Source organism: Hylobates moloch, unplaced genomic scaffold, assembly GCF_009828535.3.
Source record: "Hylobates moloch isolate HMO894 unplaced genomic scaffold, HMol_V3 SCAFFOLD_12, whole genome shotgun sequence".
NCBI lineage: Eukaryota > Metazoa > Chordata > Mammalia > Primates > Hylobatidae > Hylobates > Hylobates moloch.
In genome coordinates, this window is record NW_026652287.1 from 50,113,880 (window position 1) to 50,126,305 (window position 12,426).

At 53.9% G+C, this 12,426-nt stretch overlaps 1 protein-coding gene across 1 annotated transcript in view; it reads left to right on the forward strand.

Annotated features, from left to right (window-relative positions):
- Positions 1–121: 121 nt before the first annotated feature.
- MYO9B (myosin IXB) overlaps positions 122–12,426 on the forward strand; it is a 138,306-nt gene continuing 126,001 nt past the window's right edge. Inside the window, 1 exon segment of the mRNA XM_058425766.1 lies at positions 122–220. The gene's annotated coding sequence lies outside the window, so the exon portion shown is untranslated.

Genomic DNA, 12,426 nt, shown 5'->3' on the forward strand with positions numbered 1-12,426 from the left:
GATCTGTCGGAAAGTAGGGGCGGGGCTTTTCGCGATGTCCCGCCCCTAGGCGCGCTGGCGTCACGCCCTCGTCCCCGCCCCTCCGGAACCCGGAAGCGGGAGCGCGCGGGGGAGCGGCGGGCGCGGCGGGGCGGAGCGGCCGGAGCAGCGGCGGGCGGGCAGGCGGTCGTCCGGCCGGGGACCCGGCCCGGGACCGGCGGCGCGCGGCGGCCGAGGCCAGGTGAGTTCCAGGCGGCCTCGGATTGGCGACTCGAGCTCGAAGCCTGCCTTTGGGGGCTGCGCAGAAGAGGGACGGAGCTGAGGGCTGATGGGGGACGCGACGGCAGGGGTCGAGGGGGCGGGAACGAGCCTGGGGGTCTTGAAGAGGTTGCTGGGGGTGAGGTGGAAGCGAGACGGTGAAGGAGAAAGTGGATGGGGATGGAGCTGGTGAGGGAGTTCGCGGGCGTGGGGGGGGTGAGTCTTGTGGCTTTGAGCAGCTTCTCTGAAGAGGACGTGGCTTAAGTGGTAATTGGGGGGTCGCAGGAAACGGCGTTGTGGGGAGGCACGGAGGCGGGAACGAGAGGCCCAGGCTGGGGGAGTGGGCAAGGCCAGTGGCGGGACAGCCGGGGTGCGGTTGGGGGGAAGGGGTGCGAGACCGATCTGGGGACGTCTGCCTGCGCGATTGAAGGAAGGGTGCCTGAGAAGAGGGCGGCGCCTGGCCCCCAGTGGGCGCTCAGTAAATGCGGGGGGTTCTGAACTAACTGATGCGGCAGCCGGCTATCGGGAATCGGGGAAATGGGAGCTGGAAGGGAAGTAAACGGAGTAGAAGTCATGGTAAGAACTGAGGGTAGGCTTAAGGAGGGAGGGCCCGGAGAGGAGGGAAGAGAAGGAAGGGGTTAGAGTGGCCCCGTGCAGATAGATGTTGAGGTGCAGCCCCTGGAGATTCCGTCCCCCCACCCTCCCCTCTTGATTCATGTCTCTCCTGACTTCACACTTAACAGCTGGGTGACCTGGGACGAGTCCCAACACCCTCTGTGCCAGTGTCCTCGTCTTGGAAACTTCACCACCCTCCCCTTAAGACAGGACTAGCGGGATTCTGGGATTCCCTGGATCCAAGGAAGGGACCTCAGGGCCGGTTGTGGGGCCGGAACTGTGTTTCAAGAGGGAGTGTGCATGCACCCTCATGTACAGGACTGTCGCCACCTCCGCAGAGCTCATCCTTGGACTTAAATGGGTAAAACGACATACAGGAAATCTGTCCCCCGGTTGCTCTGAGCTCAGCCCTGGAGAGGCACGACAGCCACGAGCCCTCCTTTCTTTCCTGAGAACCCTGGAGGCCAGGGGTCTTTAAGGGATGGCTTCTCTGCCTCTTTGTCTGAGGTGGGAGCCGGTGGGGACACTTTCCAGCCAGAGGGTCCCAACTCGGTTTGCTTTTTGGTGTTGGAGTCTTCAGAATCTTAAGGTGTCCAGGAGCCGCCGGAGGTGACCTGGGCGACAGGAAAGTTATTCGCATCTGACAGGCCTGGCTCTTGTGGCCCTGGCAGGGACTTTGTGCAGGGTGCTTTTAACTGGCATTGATTTCTCCCCTTTCCCAACTGTAGGGATCTTTATCTGGGATCTGCCAGAAGGGCTGGGGAACCCCAGCTTAAATTTAGTTTATAGCTCATTCAGGAGTTGAACCTGGATAGTTTGAGTATAAAGAGGGCCACAGAAAGATAAGCACCCCCTTCACTTCCAGAATATCCTGGCCTTTAGAAAAGGTGGCTTTGGCCTGGCTTGCCCCAGGACATGCAGTGACAGCCCACAGTCATGCCTCCTGCAAACATTGAACTGTAGGCTTGCCCTGGCCAAGACACCCCGATGAACAGGACCGGGATCTTCTGATCCCACAGCCCTGCAATCGCCTCTTCCCTACCGCTAGAGAATGGCCAAGCAGGGTCTTGTGGAGGGAGCACTGTGTTGGAGATCCTGGCTTTGGTCAAGTCTCTGTGCCTGTTTCTGACCTCTCACCTGCAAAATGAATGAATTGACCTCCATCAGCGTTTTTCAACCTTGAAACCCAACTCTTCTCATCACTATCTTGTCTCCAGTCCATGTCCCACAACTCCCGGCCTTGAACTCCTCACGGCACCCTCACTCTCCATTCCTGGCTGCGATGATCCTACTTTTATTCCATTTTCCATTCTACAGTTTGTATCCAAAAATGATTTTTTTTTAACCGCTTCTTCATCATCCAAATAGAAAATTGCGGTGTCAAAGGTGCTTTTGCACATTGCACCTATTCCCAAAGCTTTGGAAACTGCAAATTTCTGGAAATCCCGAGGCAGTACTGTCCCTCGAGTCCAGTCTGGTGACTCAGTGGAGCAGGTAGAGACGTAGGAATCTCCCCTTTCTGTTTGGCTGTAGGATTCATTATTCTCTCCCCACACGGACTTGTTAACTTGCTGCTTCCCATTCCTCATCTCTTCCAAATGGTGTGTTTTGGGTGGGCCTAGATTTCAGTTAGGCAAGGGTTGATTGTGCCAGGCACTTGGTAGGTTCCTGGGGACAGAGGTGAATCCTTATGCCCCAGAGGAGGGACACGCTAGTGCCCGCCCCCCAACCTTGCACTTCCTCTTCAGAAAGAATGGAGTTCAGGCTGGGCCATGGTGGCTCAGGCCTGTAATCCTTTTGGGAGGCTGAGGTGGGTGAATCACAAGGTCAGGAGTTCAAGACCAGCCTGACCAATATGGAGAAACCCTGTCTCCTCTAAAAATACAAAAATTAGCCGGGCGTGGTGGTGTGCACCTGCAGTCCCAGCTACTCTGGAGGCTGAGACAGGAGAATTGCTTGAACCCAGGAGGCGGAGTTTGCAGCGTGCCAAGATTGCGCCATTGCGTTCCAGTCTGGGCGACAGAGCAAGACACTCTCAAAAATAATAGTAATAAAAAAAGAATGGAATTCAGATCAGGTCATCAGTACGGTGACAGAGGGGCCACAAGATATTATGAGGGCAGAATTAGGGACAACCAATGCAAGCTTTAGGACAAGGGGGATTCCAGCAAGTTTCCTCGGACTTGGTGGCTGGCCCCAGGTCAAACCTGGAAAGATACCACATGTTAAACCACGCTGGGTGGAAGGGATTGCACAAGCAGATACCTCTGAAGCCCGGCCTGTACAGAGCATCCCAGCTCTCTCATTCTGCCAACCGGCAGTGCGAGGGTCCTTGTTCTTATCTTCCTGATACAGAAACAGGCCCAGGCAGGTGATGACTTCAGAGATGGTTCTTTGAGCTTTCTAGAAACATACAGGATCCTTAGTAACCTTTAACTGGGGAAGCCCAAATCTCCAGGGCAGTTTCTCACCCGCATCACCATTGACACTTGGGGCTGTGCACTGTAGAATGTGGAATAGTGTCCCTGGCTGTCACCCATGAGATGCCAATAGTATTCCATCCCCTCCAAGGGGTAACAACTGAAAATGACTCCAGCCATGGCCACGTGTCCCCTGGGGGCAGAATCACCTCCCCCTGCTAGGTGAAATGTGATGCTCATTAGTAAAACCTGGTTCCCCTCTAGGGCCCATCATTGCCTCAGTGGGTCCTTGGTGTTTGTGGAGCCCGAGAAACTGCCACTAAGAGTGGGAACAGGGGCAGAGACCAGGAACTGAATCCTGCCATCCAGTCAGTTCTTAATCAGGAGGGAGTGGGTCTCAATAAAAAGGAGGAACCGTTAGGAACAGACTGGGGGGGGTAGGCAATGTGCCCGAAGGTGGACAGCGGGTGCCCTTGTCTTTCTCTTCTTTGTCTTACAACTGACCTGGATTTCTGGAGGAACTGTCCTCGTCTTAGAATGATCTGTTGCTTTTCTTCTGAGATTAGAGGTATTAGATTCTCTCCCAAGAGCTACTTTGGAGGTTGCCCCGGATAAACGTCGCTTTTGTAAGCTGCGTTATCTCTTCCATGGGCCCTTTCGCCCGCCCGTTCCCAAGCACACACTGCTGACTTTTTGTTCTTGGTCCATCTTGCTGTCCCATTCCCTGCTTGGCCCCCTCCTTGGCCGTGACTTTGCTGCTTTACCTTGATTGGAGGAGACACTCTGGGGCCACGGGACTGACGGTCCCTTCTGGGTGCTGCCCCCGCACCCCACCCACCAGCCCTTTGTGTGCCCGGCATCCCCAGCCCAGCTGTGCCAGGCTGCCCCTGCTCGGCCGGCCATTCAGACGGCCCCAGGCGGCCTCTCGGCAGAGCAAGACAAGCCCTTCTCTTTTGCCCTCGTGGTCCCTGGAGTGGCAGAACAAAGGGCTGTGTCTCCACACCAGCCCACCGCCGCAGCCCAGAGCCCCGTTCCCTTTCAGTTTCTATCAGGGCTAGGAAAGAGCCTCAGAGATTAGGCATGTTTCAGAAATGCAGCTGACGAGTTTGGGTTCTACTCATTTCCTCAGCGAGACTTTCTGAGCCCGAGCCCGATGATAAATAAAGTAGTGATTCAAGGGTTCAGCCCGTGGGTTCATTGGAGTGATGAATAAGATATCCTTGTCTGACTCACTTGTTTAAAACCCATCTCTGCCCTGCTGCACAGGGCTATATGTGCAAGAGAAGGAGCCCCGCTAGGGGTGTTTCATGACTGTCGTTGCTGGGTGCCTGAGTTTGCTAGGCCTGCTGTAACAGAACCGCACGCTGGGTGGCCAAAACGACAGAAATGTATTGGCTCGCAGTTCCAGAGGCCAGACGTTTAAGATCACATTCAAGATCAAGGTGTTGGCAGGGTTCGTGCCTTTAGAGGGCTGTGAGAATCTGTTCCAAGCCTCTCTCTGTTTGCTTATACATAGCCGTCTTCCCCTGGGTCTTCACATCGTCCTCCCTCTGTGCCTGTCTCTGTGTCCAAATTTCCTCTTACCAGGACAGCAGTCATATGGAAGGGGGCCCACCCTAATGACATCATTTTAACTGAATCATTCCCATAAAGACCCTGTCTCTAGGCCAGGCTTGGTAGCACACTCCTGTAATCTCAGCCCTTCGGGAGGCTGAGGCAGGAGGATCGCTTGAGGCCAGGAGTTTAAGACCAGCCTGGACAACATAGCAAGATCCTATCTCTACAAAAAATACTAAAATTAGCTAGACCTGATGGTGAATGCCTGTGGTCCCAGCACTTTGAGAAGCTGAGACAGAAGGATTGCTTGAGCCTGGGAGTTTGAGGCTACAGTGAGCTATGATCATGGCACTGCATTCCAGCCTGGGTGACAGAACGACACCCCCATCTCTTAAAAAAAAAAAAATCCCAAATATACTCATACTCTGAAGTTCTGAGGTTTAGGATTTCAATATGTGAATATTTGTTTGTGGAGGGGAGTGGTGGACACAGCTGAGTCCATAATAATTGAGAAAAGGACAAATTCAAATTACATTTTTATTTATTTATTTTGGGGGCGGAGGCAGAGTCTCACTCTGTCACCCAGGCTGGAGTACAGTGACGCGATCTCAGCTCACTGCAACCTCTGTCTCCCAGGTTCAAGTGATTCTCCTGCCTCAGCCTCCCGAGTAGCTGGGACTACAGGCGTGTGCCACCACGCCCAGCTACTTTTTGTGTTTTTAGTAGAGATGGGTTTTCATTGTGTTGACCAGGCTGGTCTTAAACTCCTGACATCAGGTGATCCTCCTGCTTGGACTCCTAAAGTGCTGGGATAACAGACGTGACCACCGTTCCCAGCCCTCAACTTATATTTTTAGGTAATATAGGAATCTGGGGGGAAATGATCGTGTCAATAGCGAATAGGTCCATTTTGTCTTTTCTCACTCCTTTAAATAAACACTTTAAGGGTGAGCAGGTTGGTTGGCCACATCAATTTTGGAAGCTCCCTGTTTTCCAGATCTCACGCTCATACATTCAAGGGTGACTAAAGAGAGGTGAGAGGCCTGGTGCAGTGGCCCACGCCTGTAATCCCAGCACTTTGGGAGGCCGAGGTAGGAGGATCACCTAAGGTCAGGAGTTCGAGACCAGCTTGGCCAACATGATGAAACCCAGTCTCTACTAAAAATACAAAAATTAGCCGGGTGTAGTGGCACGCACCTGTAATCCCAGCTACTTGGGTGGCTGAGCCAGAAGAATTGCTTGAACCCAGGAGGCAGAGGTTGCAGTGAGCCGTGATCTCGTGCCACTGCACTCCAGCCTGGGCAAGAGAGTAAGAGCCCATCTCAAAAAAAAAAAAAAAAAAAAGAGAGAGAGAGGTGAGGACCCAGCCCATGGAGGAGTGGATCCCATGGGATTTTACAGGGGATGTGTTGAGGGCCAGGTCCACAAGGCTGCGTGTGCCTGGTGGGGAAGCAGGATGAAGTTTACAAACAGGGCATGGGGCGGGGGTGTCTCTGTTCTCAGTATTGCCAGGGTCAGGGACAAGGAATATCCAAAAGTAACTCCACTTGTGGACCCAAGTGACCTTAGGACCAACTGCCATCACAAGTGATTGAACAAAAGAAGTCTCTGGAAGGTCTTAAAATCCTTCAGCAAAAAGGAAGTATTGGCTGGGAGCCAGGCTCAGAGCTGGCCCTTGGGGAGACTGAGGAGAATAGAAATAGCCCTCGCCTCTGTTCAGATGTTCAGCCAGGAGTCACGAGCATGGAAGTCAAATTAACAGCCCAGTGGGGTCTGTGAAGGTGCCAGCAGCGGGCGAGCCTGTGACGGGAGCCTGCCTGGCCTGGGGACTCGCTTATGGGGGAAGTGGGAGACCTGAGAGCTTCCCCGGTCAGCCGTGCCCTGGGTCATCTGCCTGCGAGGTGGGCACCGCTGCTTCCTCACGAGTGAAGTCACAGTGGCACAGCAGCAGTGGGAGGCTCGAGGCTTTGCTGTGGATCTTCCTGGGCTCACTGCTCCGAGCATCTCCACGAGGAGGCGTCTGCCACCTCCTGCATCCCATTCCAGGGCAGACGAGATCGGGGCAGGAGGGTGACGTTTGAGATTTTGATTCCCAGGGTATGGGGACTCAGGTGGGGCTTTAATTTCCTGGTGAATGTGCCGTGGGGGGCAAGGGATAGCTTGGCCACTGCTTGGGAAGACCCCTGGGGTCCTCGTCTTGTCACGTGGAGATGCTGTTTGTTGGGTGGGCACGAGAACAAGAGAGGCGGAGAAAGTGCGGTCGTACTTATTTGGCCCATAGGCGCCGTGGAAACTGGTTCCTTTCCCCTGGGTGGTCCCTCGGGAGTTAGCCCCATGATTTAGCAGGGAAGGGAGAAGGTAAGGGTTGGGGTGTCCTGGAGTGCAGAAAGTGGCCTGAACTGGGGCAGGTGCCTCTACAAGGCTGGCTCCCTCTTGCACCCCACACTCTCAATATCCTGCAGCCACGTGAGCGTGGGGTTGGAACCATGCTAACATGTCAAGTGCCTGTGGGTCCTTGAGGAGGCTGAAAGTGTGTGAATCTTGCTTTTTTTTTTTTTGAGACAGGGTCTCACTCTGTCACCTAGGCTAAAGTGCAGAGGCATGATCTTGGCTCACTGCAGGCTTGACAACCTCCCTGGGCTCAAGTGATCCTCCTACCTCATTCTCTCTAGTAGCTTGGGACTACAGGCAGTCACCACCACGCCAGGCTAATTTTTGTATTGTTTCTAGAGATGGGGTTTCACCATGTTGCCTGGTCTCGAACTCCTGGGTTCAAGCGATCACCCGCCTCAGCCTCCCAAAGTGCTGGGATTACAGGCGTGCGCCACCATGCCCAGCCACTTTTCTGATTGATTTAAAGCATAGCTTCTCAGCCGCAGCATTGGTGACATTGAGGGCAAATTGTTCTCTTGGGCAGCTGCTGTCTGCACTGTAGGGTGTTGAACAGCATCCCTGGCCTCCACCCTTCAGATGCCAGTAGGACCCCCTGCTCCGTGTCTGGATAACCAGAAATGTCTCCAGACACGGCCAAGTGTCTCCTGGAGGGCAGAGTCAGCTCTGGGTGAGAAACACTAGTTCCGGGTTCTGTTGACTCCTAAGTGGCTTTGCGTCTGTCATCATCTGCCTGACTGAAGTCCTAGGATGCTGCACACATTTTTTTTTTTTTTGAGACCGAGTTTCGTTCTTGTTGCCCAGGCTGGAGTGCAATGGCATGGTCTCGGCTCACTGCAACCTCCACCTCCCAGCTTCAAGTTACAGATTCTCCTGCCTCAGCCTCCCAAGTAGCTGCAGTTACAGGCACCCGCTACCATGCCCAGCTAATTTTTGTGTTTTTAGTAGAGACGGGATTTCTTTTCTTTTTTTTTTTTTTTTTTTTTTTTTGAGACAGAGTCTCGCTGTTGCCCAGGCTGGAGCGCAGTGGCACGATCTCGGCTCACTGCAGGCTCCACCCCCTGGGGTTCACGCCATTCTCCTGCCTCAGCCTCCCGAGTAGCTGGGACTACAGGCGCCCGCCACCACGCCCTGCTAAATTTTTTTGTATTTTTAGTAGAGACAGGGTTTCACTGTGTTAGCCAGGATGGTCTCGATCTCCTGACCTCGTAATCCGCCCGCCTCGGCCTCCCAAAGTGCTGGGATTACAGGCGTGAGCCACCGCGCCCGGCCAGGCTGGTCTCGAACTCGTGACCTCAGGTGATCCACCCACCTCAGCCTCCCAAAGTGCTGGGATTGCAGACGTGAGCTACCATGCCTAGCCCACACATTTACATACACAAAGTGAATGGGGAAGGAGAGAGGAGAGAAATCAGAGAAGCTAGATGGATTCTCCTGGTTAATAACCTTTTGGGTTAATAACCGTTTGGTGGCCAAGTGATTACATGCCTGTAATCCCAGCACTTTGGGAGGCAGAGGTGGGAGGATCCCTTGGGCCCAGGACTTCCAGACCAGCCTTGGCAACATTGCGAATCCCGGTCTCTACAAAAAAGATACAAAAATTAGCCAGGTATGTTGACTCATGCCAGTGGTCCCAGCTACTCAGGAGGCTGAGGCCGGAGGGTCACTTGAGCTTGGGAGGTCGAGGCTGCAGTGAGCCAAGATGGTGCCACTGCACTCCAGCCTGGGTGACAGAGTGAGACTCATCTCAAAAAAAAAAAAAAATTATTAGGAATATATTCTGTGCATTCTGGTATTTAGTGTGAGGAAAGAATCAATTTTTTTCCAAATAATTAATGTAGGGTCTCTCATCCTCAGCACTGCTGATATTTGTGGCTGGGTCCCTCTCTGTGGTGGGACCCTGAGCACCAGGGGGTATGGAGCAGGATTTCCAGCCTCAACCTTCTTCATGTTGGTAGCATCCTTCCTGTTTTGACAACCCTTAATATGTCTCTGGGCCAGGCGCAGCGGCTCACACCTGTAATCCCAACACTTTGGGAGGCTGAGGCAGGCAGATCACTTGAAGCTAGGAGTTTGAGACCAGCCTGGCCAACACGGTGAAAGCCTGTCTCTACTAAAAATACAAAAAAAACACATACACACGCACACAAAATTAGCCAGGCATGGTGTTGTGCACCTGTAATCCCAGCTACTTGGGAGGCTGAGGCAAAACAATCGCTTGAACCCGGGAGGTGGAGGTTGCAGTGAGCCAAGATCATGCCACTGCACTCCAGCCTGGGCAACAGAACAAGACTCTGTCTCAAAGGGAAAAAAACATGTCTCAGGACAGAGGTTGTCAAGTGTCCCCTGAGGGCAGAGTCAGCACCAGGGGAGAAACAATGATATAGAAGAACACCAAGCTTCTGAGGGGCAAGCAGAGCCTGTTGAGACCTGCAGGTCAAGCCCGTGACTGGCCTGAGGCAACTCCTTTCTCCCCTGCCTTTGTAGTGTGATCACCAGGGTCCCTGGCACAGGGATGAGCTTCAAGGGGAGCTGGGGAGTGGCTGTTTCACCAAAGACACTGGTGGCAGCAAATCCTGGGACCATTGTCCCCCACCATCCAGTTCCGCTCTCAGGTGATCAGAAAATGGAACGAGCTCCCTACGTCCTTTGTAGAAACCAGGCAGAGGGTGTGTTTCGTGGCCAGGAGGAGGAGCATCTGTCTGAAAGCCACAAGGGCTGGGTCACAGATGGGCGGCATGGGGAGATCCTGGCAGGCAGAGAGCACTCCACGTGGAAACTAGAAGCATGGGGCAGATGGGGGGCCAGGTAGTGAGCCACCTAGGCCGCTCAGCAGATGTGGGGAATGGGAATAAACTTGGGGGTCTTTTGGGGGATCAGTGGGATAAGTGATAGCTAAAAGGTACAGGGTTTCTTTTTAAGGTGATGTAAATGTTCTAGCCAGGGGCAGTGGCTCATGCCTGTAATTCCAGCTCTTTGGGAGGCCGAGGCAGGAGAATCACTTGAGCCCAGAAGTTTGAGACTGGCCTGGGCAACATAGGGAGATCCTGTCTTTAATAAAAAAAAAAATTGAAAAATTAACCGAGTGTGGACTTGCACCTGTAGTCCCAGCTACTCCAGAAGCTGAGGTGGGAGGATTACTTGAACCCAGGAGTTCGAGACCAGCCTGGGCAACATAGGGAGACCCCTGTTCTTACCCTCAAGATGGCTTTCCCCCGGGCGTGACGACAGATGAACTGTGTGATTGCAGAGGGGGATGCAAGGGTTTTTCCTCTGCCCTTCCAGACCCGCGTCCCTGGCTGCCCTCCCCATCTTCGTTACAAGCCCACAGGTCAGCCGGAAACGACCTGCAGCCCAGCCACCACCCAGTGGCTCTGCCTTCTACCTGTGACCAGAACCCACCTGTGTCTCATGGGCCTGACCTAGGCCACTGTCAGCTCCCCCCAAGGCACCCACAGGACATGCTTCTATCCAGGCCCCCCAGAGTCCATCTGCCACAGATAGTGACATTTTCTTAATGTCACTCTGGTCCTGGTGCCCCTGCATCAAACCACACGGGGCTCCCCTGTCGGACTTGCATGAAAATCTAACAACATTTGCAGGGCCCTGGAGGATCTGACCTTCCCCATCTCGGCTTCTCTCTCCCCGCCTCCAGCCTTGGACCCACCGGTCACACTGGGCTCCTTGTTCTCAGACCCACTCTGACCCCGCCTGCCCGCTCCCCGCCCTCGCCTGGGCTGCTGTCCTCAAGCTCTGGGCACGTCTAGCTCGTTTGCACTGTACAGGCCTCAGCAACCATTTGCCCTGAGCGCTGCCCCACGGGTTCCTATCCCCAGCTTCCCCACCTTGGCCCGGCTCGTATTGGGGCCGATTATTTTTTGCTGTGGGAGCCGTGCTGTGCACTGTGGGACACTTGAGTGGCATCCCTGGCCTCCACCTACCAGATGTAGTATCCCCTCGCCGCAAGTGGTAACATCCAAAATGTCTCCATGGCCAGGCGCAGTGGTTCACGCCTGTAATTCCAACACTTTGGGAGGCTGAGGCAGGCAGATCGCTTGAGGCCAGGAGTTCAAGACCAGCCTGGCCAACATGGAGAAACCCCGTCTCTACTAAAAATACAAAAATTAGCTGGGTGTGGTGGCACATGCCTGTTGTCCCAGCTACTCGGGAGGCTGAGGCACGAGAATCACTTGAACCTGGGAGGCAGACATAACAGCGAGCTGAGATAGCACTACTGCACGTCAGCCTGGAAAACAGAGCAAGACTTCGTCTCAAAAAAAAAAAAAAAAGTCTCCAGACATTGCCAGATGTCTGTGCCAGCGGGGACAGACTCACTCCTGGCTGAGAACTGCAATGCTAGCACGGTTATGCTGGATTTCTCCTCCCCAAAGCACTTATCACTGTTGCTAATACCTCCTTGCTTTGTGGTGAGTGTGTTATCCGTCTCCTTCACCTCCCGGTTCTCTCTCCTGTGCCCAGCATCAGCCTGGCCCGGGGTGAGCACTGGAGGAACATTTGTTAACCATATGTTGAAAAAAGGCAGCCTCCTCTGAAACATCAGCACGGATCCCAGGGAGGGAGACCCCAGGGCCTGGAGGGGTGGGCGGATAGCACAGGTCAGAGAGCACTTGGGCTGTGGGGAGGCGGGTGGCCAGAATGTGCTGAAAGAACACATACCTGGGAAGGGACTTTCTCCAGGGCGTGGGGCTCAGAACAGTCAGGCCAGATGGAAGGTCTGGGGGAATGTCTTGGGGAAGACAAGGGACAAACTGAACATGTTCAGAAGAACACATTCAACTCCCCATGGGTGAGCGTGGAATTGGCAGAAGTCACGAGAGAGCATTTGGGATGAGCTTCTTGGGAATATTCGGTTACGGCAGAAAAAAGGCTGGAGCAACCGAAGGGCTCACCCAGCTACCTTCTGGCCTGAGTGTTTCACTCAAGGTCTTCTGCACTGGGCAACTGGATTCGTGTCCTGGGGCTTCCATAACTAAGTACCTATCCTGGGTGGCTGAGGAGGCCACAAGTCTGAAATGAAGGTGTTGACCAGGCTCACACCTGTAATCACAATACTTTGGGAGGCTGAGGCAGGTGGATTACCTGAAGTCAGGAGTTCACGACCAGCCTGACTAACATGGTGAAACCCTGTCTCTACTAAATACAAAAAAATGAGCCAGGCGTGGTGGTGCATGCCTGTAATCTGAGC